This window comes from Manis javanica, chromosome 5, assembly GCF_040802235.1.
Source record: "Manis javanica isolate MJ-LG chromosome 5, MJ_LKY, whole genome shotgun sequence".
Lineage (NCBI taxonomy): Eukaryota > Metazoa > Chordata > Mammalia > Pholidota > Manidae > Manis > Manis javanica.
The window spans coordinates 5,410,338-5,429,254 of record NC_133160.1 but is presented as its reverse complement, the minus strand read 5'-3'; the positions used below and the strand labels follow the sequence as shown (position 1 = coordinate 5,429,254).

The 18,917-nt window shown below is 47.3% G+C and overlaps 1 long non-coding RNA gene across 3 annotated transcripts in view; it reads left to right on the top strand.

Annotated features, from left to right (window-relative positions):
* The window catches only part of LOC140849440 (uncharacterized), a 115,220-nt gene that overhangs the window by 22,896 nt on the left and 73,407 nt on the right, over positions 1 to 18,917 (top strand). For 2 of the 3 annotated variants that reach the window (XR_012131253.1, XR_012131254.1), the window contains exon 2: positions 14,431 to 14,624. This is a non-coding gene — a long non-coding RNA (uncharacterized lncRNA). Of the gene's footprint in view, positions 1 to 14,430; positions 14,625 to 16,735; positions 16,938 to 18,917 lie in introns of those variants that run through there. The other variant, XR_012131252.1, reaches the window with a different exon arrangement.

Here is an 18,917-nt window from a genome sequence, read left to right as displayed (position 1 = left end):
TGCAGCAGGCAGAGCCACCTGCCATTGGCTGTTACATGGGCAAGGAATAAAGGTAGGCGGGGACGCGTCTCCTCGGGCATCTCCAGGCAGCCTCTGCCACCCAGGTAACTTCTCTCAAGCAGGCTGTGTATGAGGCCATCGGTCAAGCACCTGCAGCTCCGGGCGTGGACATGCCACCTGGAAAGGGGTTCTGGGCCAGGGGCTGAGCATCTGCAACAGGGGCTACCTTGGGTGAGGGTGGGGAAGGGGCTGAAGAGAAGACTGAGCTGGTGCACAATGGTCAGTCTCGCACTGGGTGCTCCGAGCCCACGACCTCACCGGGTCCTCACTGGGTCTCACTGATCCAGCCCCAAGCAGTCGGTGCCCCCATTGCTATTGTTCCATTTTATAGATGTGGATATTGGTGCTTAGAAAGCCTAAGGGATTTCCCCAAGGACCCAGCTGCTGAAAGCAGCAGAGCAGGAGTTTGAACGCGGCAGCGGGACTGGGGAGCTGCACACATACCACCGAGAGCCTCTGCTTCCTGCACGCGGGAGAGCGGGGTGGGGGGCAGGAAGAGCGGTGCCTCACGCCTCAGCATCTGGACACTTCCACGTTGGAAGCTGCCTGGCCTTCGTCTCCAGGTGTGGCGCAGCCAGGAAAGCAGCTGGCAGAGTGACTGGTCTGGCAGGGACCCCACCCTGGGGTTGCAGACAGGGCGAGGCCCGCGGCCCTCAGCTCGGGGTCTGCCCCGGTGGCTGCCCTGCCGGCTGTGCAGACATCGCTCTGACTCAGACGCTGCCCAGCCTCCCGGTTTGCTGATTTTGCAGAATAAGCAGTCGGGAGCAGTTGCCTGAGTGCCTTTGGGATGCCTGGTTTTCCTGGTAGTGGTGGAAACAGAGAGGATGTTTAAGTCAATGTGTGACACGCGCTGACCCAACTGGTCAGTCCCCCCAGATACTCAGATCCCAGGCTCTGCACCGCCAGCAAGAGGGCCTGGGGCATGTGACTCCCCCCTCCCCGCCTGGGGGTGATAACAGGCTCCCCCTCTCAGGGGCTCAGTGGGAACTGATTGGGCCTGGCTTTCCTATCCCACCTCTCAAGCCCTTGTGTAGCACAGACTGGCAAGCTGCCCGGACCATCAAACCGGGAAACCCACCCTGCGCCCTCCGAGGGCAGCTCCCTTCTGCTTTCTGCCTGTGTGTTTGCACAGGGCAGCGCGTTCAGGTGGTGGTTTCTTATGTTTTGTCCAGCACCTACAGTTATTACCAGAAGCTGCGAGTGCACGCCACCTGGCTCCACACCCACACCGCCCCTGCAGGGGGAGAGGAGCTGAAGTTCGAGGGGCGAAGCAGCATGTGCCCCCTGCTTCCCAGCTGCACAGTGCTGGGGCTTGAGGTGGGCCAAGAGTGCCACCCAGCCTCCCTGACCTCCCCCCCAACACACTGATTCATTCGTTCTTCATAGGAATATTTACCAAGTGCCTAAGTGCCAGGCGCTGTGCCAGGTCCTGGTGACACAGCCATGCATTCTTAGACTAGCACTCTGCACTCAGGGTCCTTGCATTCTAGCAGCAAAGGCATACAAGTGAATGACCCAGGAAATAAGGTAACTGTGCAATGGCCGGTGCACCAGAGAGGGGACAGGACGATGGGGGAGCTGTTGGTGAGCAGGAGCAGCTCTGGTGGCCTGGGTTTGGAGTGAGAAGAAGCAGGTATGAAGAGAGGGAGGCGGGGAGCCTGTGCATTTCTGGAGCAAAGACCTCCTGGCGGGAGAAGGGAGCGCACCTGGCTGTTCCTGGGACATGGAGGGGGCCTTGCCCGGCAGAGGGAAAGGACGAGGCAGGGAGGTGAAGGCCCTGCCCCTCCGTCCTCCGCCCCCCCCGCCCCCCCGCCCCCGCCCTGCCCAGCTCACCCTAGCCCCAAGGGAACCCTTTTGCAGCACCCAAAGGACAGTTTAGGACGCAGAGACCCTGAAGGCTGAGCCTCTGGTCTCCTCCCTCCTTAGCGGGCAGAACAGGTGGAGAAAACGAGACAAGGCGACAGGCGCTGTATTGGTGGTGCTGAAGATTCTGCAAAATGGTAATACTCTGAAGTAGAAACTACTAACTCCTCCTCTTATTGTTATTGCTATTATTGCCATCAATCCTATTTAACAAATGAAGAACTCAAAGAGGCTAACTGACTTTTCTAGGGTCACACAGCTGGAAAATGGAGAACTGGGATTGAACCCAGGCTAGTTTTACTACTCATTGGCCTGTGAGACAGGCCCCTGTGTGGTCAGCACTCCTAAGTCTGAGCTAATTCGCTTACTAATTAAAACTCCCTGTGAGGTTGCCATTCCGCTTGCCATTATGTTTTCCGCTCTGACTTCAAGCATCTCAGGGCACACACCCTGGCCCTGGGCCCTTAGAGCCGGGCTCCAACTATGGCCCAAGGACTCAATCCTGCCCTCTGCCTGTTTTAGAAATAAATTTTTAGGGAACACAGCCACACCCCTTTGTTTACAGATTGCCTATGGCTGTTTTCCTGCTGCAAGGGCAGAATTGAGTAGCTACACCGTCCAAGGCTAAACAGTTGTCTGGCCCTTTACAGAAAAGGGTTGCAGACTATTGGCCCAGAGGAACTTGCTCCCAGCTTCTCTGTCTGTAGAGGGGTGACTCTGAAAAGATGCCTCGAATACACAGGACCCAGCCCAGGGCACAACAAAAATAGGCCCTTAAAGCAGGCAGTTCATTTTGCCCTGACTTGGAGCAAATGCCCCTTCCCCAAGGGGAGATGTCACAGCCCTGGGAGGCCTGACCAGGGCCCTGTGTCTCTGTCCCCCGCCAGGGTGCGTGAGGATGGCTGGGAGCGCAGCATAGCAGCATGCATGGGAAACTCCTTCTCCATATGGTGCCAGCAATTGTCAGACTTGCAAGCAGGAACACAGGGCACCCCACAAATTTGAATTTCAGATAAATAACAAAGTAAGTTTTTAGTATAAGTGCACCCCAAAAATTATATGGAATGAGCTTATACTAAAAAATTATTCTAAAAATAAACTATTAATTTCTGAAGTTTTTATACTAAGTTCCAAATTTATTCTGCCAAAATCCTTAGTGTAAGTATGTCCCAAATATTGTGTGGGACATGCTTACATTAAAAATCATTCTAAAATTATTCTAGTAAAATTCTGATGTTATTCTACTACATTCCAAATTTGTCATGCCCAAATCCTTAGTGTAAGTATGTCCCAAATATTGCACTGGACATATTTAGGCTTTTAAGAAATCCATTGTTTATCTGAAAATCAAATTGAGCTAGCTTCTCGTGTTTTGTCTGGGAGCCCTACAAGGGCATGAGTTTGGGAAGCAGAGAGCCGCTCAGGCCTGCAGGGACCTCAAGACGACAGCACTCTGCCCAGGTGGGTGTGTTCCTGAGTGAAAAGGGGGGCACAGCCCCAGCAAGCCTTCAGTGCCCTTCCCCAGATGGTTTTAGGGCAGGAAACCCTCAAAGGTGAGCTGCTTCTATTTTCCAAAGGGGGGCATCCAAAATCTAATTCTGGAATGTAGGGTCTATAACTTTAAGGCAGCCGGAAGCTGTTTCTGAGCTAAAAATGAGTTGTTGTTTTAATTGTGGTGGTGGTTTTGTTCTGCTGCTTTGCACACTGAGCTCTGGTTTTCCTGTCCCAGCTCTTTGGCCATGGTTTTCCTCTTTCTCTCGGGCTCCCTCTCCCTTGTCTTTCTCTGTTGTGTCGCTTGCTCAGGGGAGTGTGCAGGAGATTAAACGCCTTTGACAGGTGACAGGACAGAACCAACGTCATGGTGGGTTTGTGGCCCTCATCCCGGCGGCAGAAGCGAGGGGCAATGAGGCTTAGGAATGAAATAGAAACAAATCGAGATGGAGGTGTGGCTGCTGCACAGAGGCCTGCAGCCAGGAGTTTCTGCTCTCCTTGGGCTTTCAAAATAATTATTGGGGGCATTACTCTCCAAAAGGGGGCCATGCAGCTGGCGGGCCTCCAAATCGGTCCGGGCAGGCAGCATGCAGGGCAGCCACCACCAGTTCCAGGAGCCCGCGTTGCGTTAGGGGTGCCCAGGCAGCGGGAGTGGGACTCTGCGTTTTTAAGGAGCTCCCTCCTAATGGTAATGCACAGTTAGAGGTAAAAGGCAAGGACCAGTACCTTTCTCAGGATGTGACCCTCTCCCAGCTTAAGCACAGCTTGAAGTCCGTGGGGGCTGCTCACTACTCCGAGGAGGAAGCCCTTAGCTTGGCCCGCTCGACGGCGCCCTCCGGGTGCTTCATCCCTCCGTCACTTGCCAGCTGTATGAGGGAGGCCTGTGGGGGCCGGGCCCCAAGCAGGGAGACCAACAGAGAGGCCGTGGGGGCCTGGAGGGGCCCAGAGAGAAGCGGCGTGGCTTAGAGAGAGGCTTGGATGATGGAAGTGAAGAGAGGTGGTCAGCTCCTGGCTCCTTCCCAAAGGTGCAGGTGCGAGGAGCTACTGACAGAGGACACAAGCATATCAGAGGGAGGATTCAATGACAATTCAAAGGTTTTCTGCTAATTAAGTGAAAATAAAGCCATTTCCCTCAATGGGAGCAGGGCACAGTGAATACACCATCCATGGTAATTATCACTGAATCATTTTATTGTAATAGTTGGGGCAGAGCAGTACATATCTGGCCCATGTTCCTTCATGCACCAAGTCACATCAGCCCTCAGAAAGGCAAGATTTTAAGACTGAATAAAAAACATCAAGCAAGAATGAGTGTGATTTGTCTTATAAGGAGGAAACTACTTTGTGGCCATACCTATGGGAAAACTCCACTTTCTTGGCTAACGCTGATAACTGTCTATTGTCGAGCACTGTTCCTCTGTGCCTTCTGATGTAAACACTAGTTAATATTTCCCCAAGTTGTGCATATTCTAAAGTGATTTGGAGAACAACTCTTTCTCCAACACTGTTCACATCTAATGGATTCTGACGACAAACCAAAGGTGGTGGGTTACCTGATTTTTGGAATTTTCCATACAAAAGCTCCCATCTCTGGAGGGTGCTATTCAAAAGCTGAATATATTTTAAATGCATAGAGATGTGTGTAAGTCCATTGAGATATTTTACTGGGTCCACTCCATGCTCAGGCTGGTTGAGCTGAAGTTTCCTTGGTAAACAATTCCTGAACTACAGAAGAACAATAAAAGGTAAATGACCACAAAACAAAACAAACCACTTTCCAAAAGGTGGAGGAATCTTTGTAGATGTCAACGAGGCCAGGAGGGAGGGTGGGAAGTGGAGAAGAGGTCCCCACCCAAAGACACTGTATCACTGATGTTTCCAGTTAATAAAATGCAGCAGAATGTACTGTTGGGGAGGTTTGCTCAAATTGTAGACATTTCTTCTAAAACCATTCATAGTGATAATATATGATAGACACAAGTGACTGCTACTTGATAGAGATGCCAGCATCCATAATTATCATCACCGTGGGTCGTGCCAGCCATGGCCCATAGCGCTTACCTGTGCCAGCTCTGAGACCCAGAACAACCTGCAAGGGACCTGTTTGTACAGTCACTGGCCTTGATGCCCATCAGTGCAAGAATGTCCCCTCCCGTGCCATGTGCATTCCCCTCAAAATCTTCTACTGCCCCAGCCCACTTAGTAGCCCAGACTCGGCACAGCCATCTTGTTCAAGTTCACAACTCATCTCCCATCGTTTATAATCATTTGTCAAGTTTCATTTAAAATGAAAATCCATTTAATAAAATATTTCTGTTTAAATACCACCACATTAGATTTGCAAAAAATGAACCCATCTTGAATATATTTAAGCAATAATCAATAAAGGTTAATAGCATATTGCTAGAACATCACAGTGACAGAAAGGCAAATAATTCCCTTTGTAATTGAATAGTGCCACTGGAGTGTGGGGGGAAGCCCACATGACAGTCCTACCATATCTTTTCAAATGGTGTGTGAAATTCAACCACTGGGCTGTGATAGCCACATACAATTCAAATTTGACTAATTAGGTGAATTGTGCAATTTTCCATTTTTTAATAAGAAAGGGGGATGGCAAGGCAGTTTTGAGAGGGTAGGGCCAAAAGGGGTGGGGGGGGGAATCACGGGAAGATAACAAAGTTTTTAACAATAATGTAATTTTACAAAAAGGGTTTAATTGGAATCTATTAGGAGACAAGCCAGCTGGTCTGAAGGACAAGATTAAAAATATTCCATTAATGCGCACATGACTTTGGGAAGATATGCTCCAGGAATTTATCATTTTCCTGAGTCATTTACTGTCCAGCACGTTCTCCAAAGAAAAGGGGACTTTAGCATGTTAGGGCCCAAGAGACTTTGGAGTTTTTCTAGGCTTGTGATTGGTTTTCCCCCATGGGGATGGATTTCTGTCCTTGCTTTTGAACTTCAGTTTCCCCTCTTCCTCAGCACTACGCTGACTGTTCTTGGGGAAACCTTATCTCCTGTATTCTTATCCCTGAATTTTGAGTCAAGACATATCCCAACACCTGCCTCAGGATGGGCCCTGATGGGCTAAAGTCAGTGATCCCCTTCTACCTCTGGGTCCCGGACCATGGCTTGGTGAATGGGCACATCACAACATCCACATTAAAACGGAATGAAGAGCACACGCATTTCCTTGTTCTGTCAGCTGAGATGGACTAGAAGCCATGAGCCCCAAAAGCAATGAGCATACTTGGCACCCGGAGTCCAGATCCTAGTTGCTGACACCGTTCTTCAAGCAAAGGACCCAGGGATCCCTGGAGAAATGGCTGGAGCCCAGAACTGGGGTAGGAAATACACAAAATGAGCCTAAAGCACCTTGTAGTGCCAGAAAGTAAGGAAGCACCGAGAAAAGACCGGCCACCATGGTGAAGCATGTGAGAGACCCAGGAACCAACCGAAGTGCTCCCAATGGCCGAAGCTGAAACAGTTTGAGCAGGAAAACAGAGCAGTGTTAGGTTATAATGCAAAGTACAACATAAATATGCACGATCCGTACTGATATAAATAAATGGTGAGTAAATCATTCAATAAAAATAGACAAGTCTCTCTCGCAGAAAAATTCCAAATAATTTATGCAGACACTTCGGCCTCCATGAGGTGGAGAACATCCCCCACTCCTAAGAATGGGCTGCACTCAGTGAGTTCCTCTCAAAGAACAAGTATGGAGGAAAAATAATCACTTTAACAGGGGAGAAACATGGTAAGCATAGCCTCAGCTGGGTGATCTAGGGCAATACCAATACCGATAAATCATGTTGATAGCATGTATCCTTGATAGGATGTAAGGGGAAGGGAACATTACCCGTGGGGTCTTCTTGCCCCAAACCCATAACCTCAGACAAATCAGAGAAAACAGCAGAAAAATATGAACTGAGGGTTCGTCTACAGAACACCTGACCAGTCCTCCAAACTGCCAAGGTCACCCAGAACCAAGGCCATTTTAGGAACTGACATGGCCAAGGACGTCCTAGGGAACGTGACCGAACAGCCTGCGGTGCCCTGGGGGGAATCCGGGATCAGAAGAAGGACATTAGGGAAAAGCTGAGGAAATCTGAATAAACTTCGAACTTCAGTTCATAATAATGTATCAGTATTAGTTATTAATTGTGACAAGAGCCCCATATTCAGCTAAGATGTTAATATCAGAAGGAACGGCAGTGGGCCATATTAGAACTCCCTGGACTGTCTTTGAAATAATTTCTGTAAATCTAGAACTATTCTAAAATCTTAAAAATATTGTTTCTAAAGCAGATATGAAGAAGATATTTATTGGGACTTCTGGGAAAATAAAGCTCCCTTGTGCTAGAGTGTAGAGTGTAAGAATGTGGACTCTAAAACTGGGTGCACCATTTTGGTACCAAAGAGGGAATGGCTGGAGCTGCTGGAGGGTGTTAGGAACGACCTGAGGATGAGCTCACACTGCAGAGTGAAGAAAGAAGAGGTACAGAGAAATATCATTCTTGGGGGAGTATGGCATGTGCTGCTGGATCAAGCCTTGCCTGAAGCTCACATCATTCTTGACTTTCCTGATTCTGAGCCAATAAATAGATCCCTTTATTATTTAAGTGGGTTTTCTGTCCATTGGAACATCATGATAAATTATATATCATTGAGAATTATTCCCCATCTTCTCTGATCTACTCAGTGATCCCCTAAGTCTGAAATCATATATTCTGTTGTGCTTGGTATACAAATTAATTGCTAACAAAGTGTGAGTAGTGTATTCTTTGGGGATACTTCCCCACTCCTTCAAAGGGCAGAGATAGTAAGGTGCATGGGCTGGGGGCTGCAGGGACCCTGGGCTGGTCTTTAGTTCCCACCATATAATCTCTCTTCTCAGTGCAGAAGTTGTTGCCAGAGGATAATTTCTGGAACATTCTTCTGACTCAACTGGGACTTGAGCTCATTGCTTCTCTGTTTTATGTGGTTTGTGGCTATTTGTTGTTTTATTTAGGGATGGCATGGGTGGGGTGTGACTGTGGTTTGGGTTTTCATGTCTGCTCTAGACTTCGTCAGAAGATCACCCTCTTGCAGGCCCACCCCACCACTCATGGTGGCGCTTCTATTTGTTGTTATTCAAAAACTTTTCATGCAGATTATTTAACCTGGCAAAATTTTAGAAGTAGAATGCCGCTTACGTAAATAAGCAATCAAACATTTCTAAATTGACCCTGCTCCCCCAGGGAGGGGCCCATCTCTTAATCATCTTCATTTTCCTTATACCCAAGTTCCTGGCAAGTCAGTAAATGAGCCGCACTGCTGCTCCGTGTACACAGAGGGGGGAACCTGAGACATGGGCAGGCAAGACACTGAGTGTCAGGGGCAGGATGTACCTGATTCTGTCTGGCTATAGAGCTTCTTGTTTCTCTGCATCCCTCAACACGTGCCCAAACGTCAGCCTTCCAACATTTCCTTATATGAAGAGTCTTCTTGCCTGAGTGGCCAATATCCCAAATCTTCCAGAATCCTTTGATAAATTCTGATAAAGTGTGGCTGCAGGCAGTTGAAATGCCAGGCCTGCTAACATCCAGGGAGGCAGGCTCAGTGCTTTGAACTGAGTCCTTTAATCTCCTCCGCAGCTACAAAGGAAAGAGGGTTCTCCTAAGACTGTCAAATCAAACCATTGTGGTTTCTGTGAAAGGTGTGACCCCAAACTGGAGACACACACCTGACCTTTTATCAGCTCTTTCATGTTCTTTAATTCAGCTGCACAGGATTCTAAGAGGTCATATCAAAAGTCACCTTTATGCCCCCAACCTTCTGATCCTTAACTCCTCAGCTTTCTTGATTTCATTTCCTCTTAATGTCACATTAGTTCCTGCTTTGAAGGAATCCATCCATCCACCCACCCACCCATCCATCCATCCACTCACCCACCCATCCACCCATCCACTCACACATCTATCTATCCATCCATCCACCCACTCAGCCATCCAACAGATCTTTGCTGAGTATCTGTATGTGCCAGGCACTGTTCTGGGGCATGGTCACAGCTGCGATGAGACAAGCAAGGTCTGTTTGCAGCCAGATATTGCTCACTTAATGACTCAAATCTGCAACTCTGTCTCCCTAAGTATGCAAAGACGGTAGGTCTATTTCAGTGCAAATATTTACCAAGGATACTTTATAGTTAGATGGGCTAGAAAAGGCCCAGGGGTGAGCCTTCATCTTTGCAAGAGGTGTACACAGTCCGTGAGTTTTGCACCACACTAGGGGAAGATACTGAAGTCAGTAAGAAAGACAAACATTCGTTCTGGCAAAACCCTTGAAAATTCCTGAGCCATCCTCCGAGTGCTCGGTTTGTGCATCCAGTCCTGTATGGTAGTGTGTGTACAGAAATGTATAATGCGCATAAGCATATGCCATGTGTCGCAAAGAGTAAATATGCAGAATTCATTGACAGTGTTTTCTTTGACAGCAGAAGGCGCGCACAGTGTCACAGTTCCAGAATGCCTTCCGCCTGACCTCCTTCCGGCTCTCAGCTTGGCCACAGCGCAGGCTTTCTGTCAAAGTCAGTCGAGGCTTTATACTTACTTCCTGAAACCAATACAACATTGTAGATCAACTGTACCTGATACAAATATATAAAAACATGTAAATATATTTTATATGTTTATAATATATAAACATTTAAAAATTATAATTTTATAATATATTCTATACTATACATGATACATATTTATAATTCTATATATTTATAATATATAAAAGTCTTAAAATAAATTTTATAAAATATAAAATTTTATATAATTTATATCTAAATAAAACATATTTTAGAAACTATAAAAAGTTTTTTAAAAGACTTTTTTACAGTGGAGAGGAGGGAAGGCATCTCTGTGTCCACTTTATGAGATACAATTATTGTTATTTAATTGAGGAGGAGAAAGACTCAGGAGGAGTGAGGTAGCTTATTTTTATTATATTCTCCCTGTCTACAAGCAGCAGGTGACCCCATTCCAGGAGACCCCAGGACAGCCGCCCTTCCCCCTCCCCACCGTAAATGGACATGGGGAGGGAAAGTATAGTTGTGGGACCATCAAGAAAGAAAGAAGGTACTTGAATGTCTATTTCTACTGGGTGATTGACTGATCATGTGACAAATGTTTGTTGACTGACTAAAAGGAGAATGGAACTACCGTATTCCCCTTAGAGGTTCTGTTGAAACTTATCATAGATGGAAGAACTGGAGGGAGGGGATAAGGAAGACGTGCTGAGGGAAACAGGCGAGGTCGGATCTTCCTGATTTCCCGTTTAACGGCATCCCTGAGGCCAAGTGGCACCTCTGCCTTAACTAATGTAGAAATTAGCTAATAACAACAATAAACAACAATAATTAGCATTTATTGAGAACTTACTCTGTTCTTGACTATCCATGAGTTATACAGCAAAATCCCCGTCCATTGCAGTTTCAAATAAGACAATTGTTCAGATGTAAATGGCGAGTAAATGTAAGTAGGTAGAGGGGAAAAAAATTCTGCCTTTCCCCCGACTCAAGGAGCAAATTAAGAGCTTCAGTTCCAGAATCAAACATCCCTGAATTCAAACCCTGGTTTTTCTACTACCTAGTTAGAGGGCCTTGGGCAAATCATGCTGCCCTTCATCCATCCGTCCATCTGTCCATCCATCCATCCATCCACTCAACAAATACTAACAAAGCACCTACTATATACACTAGGCATTTGAGAACTGAAAACAACAGAATTCACCTGTCTGTGTTAAACAATACAGAGACCAAGCAAAAGTAATGGGGTTATTTGCTGCAAGAGATATGTGCTTCTGAGAGATAAGACTGTCGTCTAACTATACAGTGTCCTTAGTAAGAGCTTTTTCTGGAAAGGGCCTGTGGTCAGTGGAACAATAGCCCCAAAGTCTGTATTCTGATCCATGGATCCTGTGCATATATTTTGCTTCCCTGCAAAGGGACTTTGCCGATGTGATTAAGTTAAAGCTCTTGGGATGGGAGATCATTCCGGATTATCTGGGTGCATCCAACGTCATCACAAGGGTCCTCACGGGGGAAAGAGGGAGCAGAAGAAACAACAAAGTACCTTGTGAGAAGGCCTCAAACGGCTGTGGACAGAGGAAGCAGTCACAAGCCAAGGAATGTGGGGGCCTCTAGACCTGGGCAAGGCCAAGAAACGCATCCTTCCCAGAGCCAGGGAAGGAGACAGCCCTGCCCACACCTTGGTTTTAGTCTAGTGGGACCTGTTCCAGACTTTTGACCTCTGGAACTGCAAGATTATACATTTGTGTTGTTTTAAGGCACCAAGTTGGCAGTGATCGGTTATAGCGGCCACAGCGAATGAATACAAGATCAGATAGGAAATATTTTCAGCTCTTTGGGCATGAGTTCTCTTTCCTAACTTCTCAACTCCGCCATTTTTGGTAAATGAATGAGTGTGGTTGGATTTGGCCCGTGGGCCATGGATGTTGACTCCTGTCCTAGCACACTAAATAGGAATTTGCAACAGTGGCAACGTTAGAATGTTGTTTTGTGAGCTTTAAATGAAATGATGCATATGAAGCCTTTGGCAGTGCCTGAGAAATAGCAGGAGCCCAATAAATGTTTATTATTACCATTTTTAAAAAATCGATGTTATTGTAGCAGTGATGTGGGAGGAGTATACTTGATATTTTCAGCAGCCTGCCAGTCAGAACACTGTAAGGATAGGCCGAGAATCATCTATTTGTCAGGCATTTCAGATCAGAGCTCCCTTCTAGCAGTGCATGGGCGCCACGTAAGGGAAAAACAGCTTGGGCTGGAAGAATAAACAAGAATTGTCTTTACCTGAAAATGACAACTTGGAACAGGTATGATGAGAAACGAATGTCTCCAGGTCACAGGATCGTCCTGGCTTTGAGTGGCACAGGGCTATCCTGTTACTATTTCCCTATTCCAGCATTGACGTATTTTATTACTAATTGCTTTTTCAAACCTCATCAATGATCTTTTGCACTTTCTGCAAAGAAATGTTGAAAGCTTTTAATGAAGAAATTAATTATGTGTAGTCTTGAATGCAAATTAGACTAATTAATTGTAGCATTGATACCCTCTCCTGGCACAAAATATGAGAACTGGCATTATACATATTTATAAGGTACAGTACATTTTGACAGATGCCTGCAGATTGTGATGAAAAGGTGGTCAAGGTGTCTAAAAGGACGCCTTTGCTCTGACAGATAAATATGGTTGCATTTCATGAGAAGCTCGGTTTAGTTGTCAACAATTGTGACTTTGGAATGTTGGGATGTGAAAACTTTGGGCATAACATGGATTTTTCCATAAAATGGAAAACTTGAGTGGAGTGGAAGTGACTGGAACCAGGATTGAGTGTGTCCCAGGAAAATTCATTTGAGAGTTCTTGGTTCCCACCATGCAATTCTCTAAGAGCCATTTCCTTGGGGGCTGGATGACTGAGTGGTTGGGGTTTTCCTCTTTTCATTTTTTTACTATTTTTTTATATTTATTATTTATTATTTTTCTATTATTTTGTTATCATTAATCTACAATTACATTAAGAACATTATGTTTATGAGGGTTCCCCCTTCACCAAGTCCCCCCCACAAACCCCATCAGCCACTGTCCATCAGCGTAGTAAGATGTTGTAGAATCACTACTTGTCTTCTCTGTGCCGCACAGCCCTCCCCATGCCCCCCCACATTATACATGCTAATTGGGGGTTTTACTCTTTTTAAAGCGTTTTGTTCCAAGCCCGAGAACAGAATGCATATCCATGTGAATATCCCTTGGCCATTGGGAGACTGTGTCCTGTTGCACAGACCTCTGTGCTAACTGAAGACTCCATTGAGAAGAAAAATGGCCACAATATTTTACAGCTTCTCCCCATCAAGAAGTCGAGTTTATTTTCCCACCCTTAGGATCTTGGCTTGGCCATGGGACTTGCTGTGGCCAACAGGACTTTAGCAAACATGATACAAGCATAAGACAGATAAGTGCTTCTACCCTGGGTTTGCCAGTCTCTCTGCCTGCTGGAAACCCTCCTGCTACCATGAGAATAAGCACATGGAGACAGGCCCTGCCATCTCACATGAACCCCAGACATGTGAGTGAGGCCATTCTAGACCAGCCTGCCCCCACAGAGCCAAGCCAGACCAGAGGACTTCCTGTCAATCGATAGAATCAAGAAAAGTTTCAAAATAACATGTTTGCTGTTCTACACCACCACGTTTGGAATGATTTGTTGTGCAGCAAAAACTAGCTGACACAAGTTAGCACCAAAGTTTCAGAGCACTTTCCACCTACATTTCGGGGAGGAGGGAGGTTTGTCTGTGAGTAACAGGTACAGCTTCCTAGGAAGACTTCCACAGATACAGACCAGTCTCTGGGGAAAGACAGACAAGAGGCAAACAGGTCGATATTTCATTACAAATTAAAGGAAATGAGTTGGACAGACAGCAAGGGAAGACCCTTGCTCTGAGCATGTGTGGTGGACTATTGGGGTCTCCCAACAGCTCTTTCCTCCATCCTCTCCTTCCTCCGTCATCTTCCTTTCTGGCCAAGCCCTCAGAGGCCATGACAGAGGCTGGAAGTGCCAGAGGCTCGTTTTCCAGCTTCCTCTGCAGCTAGGAATGGGCACGTGACCGAGTCCTGGCCAGTGGGAGCCCAGGGGAATCTGCTGGGGGAATCCTTGGACAGGTGCCTTTCCCTCCCACCTTCTCTGATGGGGTAGGTATAGCCTCCTGCACCAGGCAGTTCCCAAATGTCTCCTCTATTTCCTGCCCTAAGCCCCAGACCTGTGAACATGCTGAGATGTCACTCCCATGATTATGCTACATTAAATGGTCAAAATAATTTTGTGATGGAATTAAGGCCGCCTTTGAGTGAATCAAAAGGGAGATCATCGGCGTGGTCCCTATCTAATCACATGATTCCCTTAAAAACAAAGTTAACTCCAGTTTGATTTGAGGGCTTGTCTCTTCCCTTCAAAGGCACAAACTCCCAAGGCCACAAGTATCTGTGAGAGAAGCTGGGTGGTCATCATGGAAGGCAGCAGGAACAGTGATGGGGAGAAAAGCAGACATGAGACCAAGAGAGAGATGGCTGGGCTTCCCCCCGCATTCCAGGCCCTCAGAAGGCCCGGCTACACCCCAGCCACCGGGACCTCTTAGATATCACCACCTCCGTAAGTAATTTCTCTCTTTTACTTATTTCAGTTTGGTGTGAATATCTTTGGAGAAAAGGTGTTCTACCCAGTACAACAGCTTTCTCTACCAAGAGGCAAGTTATAGATGGTTAACGTGATCAGCCACAACCCCCAGCTTACATCCAAACCGGCACCGTCTTGTTCTAATCAGCCTCACCCATGAGCGAGCAAATGCCCTAGACCGTGGCCACAGTGTGGATGAGAATTTGGAAGTGAATTCTGAGCAACTCTTACAGCGATTTGACACTGCACCACATCCACGCATCAGTGCAGCAACTCACTGAATAGAGTATCGACGGTGCAGTGTGGCAGGGTCCCACGCTGGCAATACCCATGCACGGTGGGATCACGTACTGGTCTCAATGTGTTGACAGAAACAGGGACCCTTCACCACCACCGGCAGCTCGTGAAGCATCCTCCGGACTTGGGTACGTGGAGTATCAGGCAGGTCCCACAGTTTGAGGCAATCTGTTGAGTTCAAGCCCAGCTCTCCTTCCTGGAATAAGTGAAGGAGTGTCACTCTTTCATTTCCTGTGGGAGACCCTCTTAGACCTCTCTCTTCCTTAAGACCCCCTTCGGCAGAGAGACAAGGCCCAAGTGCCACCATTTCTGCTCAGGCTTCCATGGACCATGAGAGATGGAGTGTCAGAAGGGGGAGGTTTTCCAGCCAGCACTTCCCAGTTGCGTCCTTGGCCTGAAGGTGCACTGTGGAAAGGACCCCATTAGCAGCACTGCCCAGTGTGTCCTTCCCTGCTAGCTGGGGATGGGAATGGTGCTGGAGCAAGATCTGGCAAGCTGGAACTGGAAAGGACCTGCAACATGACCTGACTACCCCGTTGGGGAGAAACTGAAGTCAGATGTCAATCAAAGGGCGTAAGGCCATTCAGGAAGATAGTCACATCCTGATAATTACCTGGGGCCTTGAGCCTCTGGCACTAACTTACCTTATTAGGTTACCGAGGCGGCGGCTGCAACAGATCAACGGAATAGCGGCTAGGACTGGGTAGGCGTCGGTCTCTCTTTTATATCTCAGTGCAGTCATGCGCGCTGCTGGTGTTAGAAATCCAGGCTCCTTCTCTATTTTTTCTCTTCAACCTTCAGCAGAAGGCATCCATTTCACAGTCTATCCTGAGGGATGAGGGTTTAACAGGATCAGATTTAAGTTACAGAAAAATCACCTGCCTTCAGTGGGAGAAGGTGGGCATGCATGGGAGCTGGCCAGGGAGTCAAAAGCAGGAACCTGTCGGGATAGGATCCTGAGGTGGCCAAACAATAATGAAAACTAACAAAGGGACCCTATGTAAGATGATAGAGGGCCATCCGTACTTGGCATCACTGTCTGGAATACAATAGGGAGTGGTGGAGACTGTGGCAAACTGGAGAATGCATGCCTGTCTGCAGGAGGGCTTTGCAATTTCAGCACTGCCAACATTTGGGGCCAGGCATTCTTTGTTCTGGGGGCCCATCCGGTGCATTGTGGAAGGTTTGGCATCAGCCCTGACCTCTGCCCTCTAGAGGCCAGTAGCATCCCCCCACCCCCCTATATGTGACAAAAATGCCTGCAGATTTTGCCACATGTCTCCGGCAGGGTGAAACTACCCCCATCTGGGGAACACTGTCTACAAGCAGCAGGCACCGCTCAGCCCCACCTATGGCTGACCTGTGGAAGTGCAGGCTCAGTGTTCCTAGGTCTTCCAATTCTGCAAAACTTCTTTTAAGCTTTACTGTTGGCAAAGAATTCATTTTTTAAAAAGTGCCAGTCAATACCATGTGGGACAGACAAAAGCACACCCCAGGCCCAGCTTTGCAACCTTCGCACCAGCAGTTTGGTACAACCACGGAGGCAAGAAATGGTAGCTGTGACTCATATGGATTTATTATGTTCCCCAAAGGACCTGCTTTATGGAACCTTCCATTGAATAGCAGCTTATTCAATATTTGTTGAATGAGTGAACCAAAGAATTTGTCAGTTTATTAAGCTAATCCTGTGTATCCCTCCCTCTCCACCCCCTAATTTTTATTTGACATGCAAACCCCCAATCTTTCAGATCACTGAAGCTGCTTCTCTCCCCTTCCTGCCCCCCGTCCAGGGATTTAAGAGTTCAAAACATCATCTGAACTCACAAACCTGATTCCACACAGCTGCCAGCCTCTGCCCGCACTCTCGTTTGAAACAAGCCCTTCCAGAAACGCACAGAAGAGCCACACATGCTCACTCTGCCATCTCCTTTTTCAGAGGGAAAAGCTAGGCCACGTGTGGGAAAATACTGTTAGCTTAGTGGTGGTCAGGATGACGAGTTTATGTTGAAAATGTTCTGCTCTGGATAAAGGTAAATAAAACAAAACCTTGTTCCTTAGAATTCGCATCAATATTTATTGTTCATGCTGCTGACATTTTGGACAGTCCCCACCCCTCTCCCATGTGCCTTGTGAAAAGGGCTCCTGGTAACAGACTGTGGTTCAGGTTTCCTCCCCTCCCCTGTCCGTTTATCATTGGATGTTTCGACAGGCTTTGTCTCTTGTTTAGAGGTTCAGTGAAACTTTGCAGATTCAAGGATTTTGATTTCCAGAGTCGGCTCTGGCAGACGCCCCAGGACCCCCTCAGCTGGGATGCAAGTTGACAGCGAGCTCTAGGATCTGTGGGCAGCGGCGAGCCCAGGCACGTGGGGCAGAACACCCACAACAGGCGTGGCAGCATCCACAGGGCCCGCTCTCCGGGGCTTCCCCTGAGCCACACCTACCGACACTCGGTGACGCTGGCTCCTGCTAGGCTGTCAACACCCGACAGGGCCAGGTAGCATCGCCACCCCTGCAGCGCCTGGCATTGTGCCGCCTGTTTGTCTTGTCACTTTACCTCCTGCCGCTTTGCTCCAGCCGCACTGGCCTGCCTTTGATGGCTCTGAGGCAGGAGTCAACAAAGTTTTCCTGTAAAAGACCAGATGGTAAATATTTTAGGCTTTATGGTTTGCCCGGGACCCTCCCAGCTTTAGCAATGAAACTGCATCTCCAGGAATCCCCTCCATCCTGGCAAAAGGGGGTGGTTGGTCAGCCACCCTACTTTGTGGGCCATCTGGTCTTTGTTGCAACGACTCAGCTCTACCTTTGTGATGCTACAGCAGCCGTAGAAAAGGTGCAAAGGAAGGGGCACAGCTGTGTGCCAATAAAACTTTATTCATAAAATCAGGCAATTAGCTGGCCGTGGCTACTGACTGCAGTTTGCTGACCCCTGCTCTGAGGCGCCACAGTACCTCCATCCTCAGGGTATTCGCATTTGCACGTGTCACTCTTAGCTCTTATTTCCTTTGGGTGAAAAGCTAACACATCCACAGAAAATGTTCAAATAGTAAGAAGGTATAGCATGACATTTTTCTGAAAAGGACCATGTAGTGTTGCATGACAGCAGTCAAGATCAGGATGCCATGAAGGTCTGGCTGTGCCTGGACAAAACTTTATTTGTAAAGACGGTTGGCTGGATTCGACCTGTTATTTGCCAACCTCTGTTTTAGACAATAAGATGTATTTTTGACGTGTACTTAGCCTGTCCACAACATTACTCAAAAGTCCTCAATTATCTGGAAAATTTTGCTGACCCAGATATGGAGCAAAAATGTAAGTCTCTTTTCCCTCCTCTGGGTCAAGCACTGGGACAACTTGTGTGTTGTTCCAGAAGATCCTAAGCATACATAGGCAACTATAGTCCCCCTTCCCAACCGCCCTTCTATATTTACACAATCAGAAACAGTAATGCCCAGCATGGGTTGTGGGAGATGGTTCATAAAGTGCTTGAAAGATCTGCCTGGTGCATAGTAGGTGCTCAGCCACATGGTAATTGGGAACATGCTGCTGTACCCTTCCCAAAATCAGGCAATTGGGCTCATTAAAAGGAGATGTTAGTGGTGACAAGCCCGGACTAGATACAAGTCCCAGCTTGGCCACTTACTCGGTGTGTGGCTTTGGGTAAGATATGTAACTTCTGAGATTCAGAGCCTTCCTGTGGAAATGGGATGCCAATTGTAGCTATTGGCTATTGTGAGGATTCAGTAGAGGGTTGCCAAATGAACTACAGGATACCCAGTTAAATCTAAAATTCAGATAAACAATGTATTTTTTTATATAAGTCCCAAATACTGAATTTTATTTGCTAAACCTGGCAGCCCTATATGAGTAAGATAATGCACGCAAACATCGGGCCCAGGGTCTGGTGTATATGATGGGGACTGGACGAAAGGCAAGTTCTCTGGCAGGTTATAAATGGAGCTGGGATTTGAACTC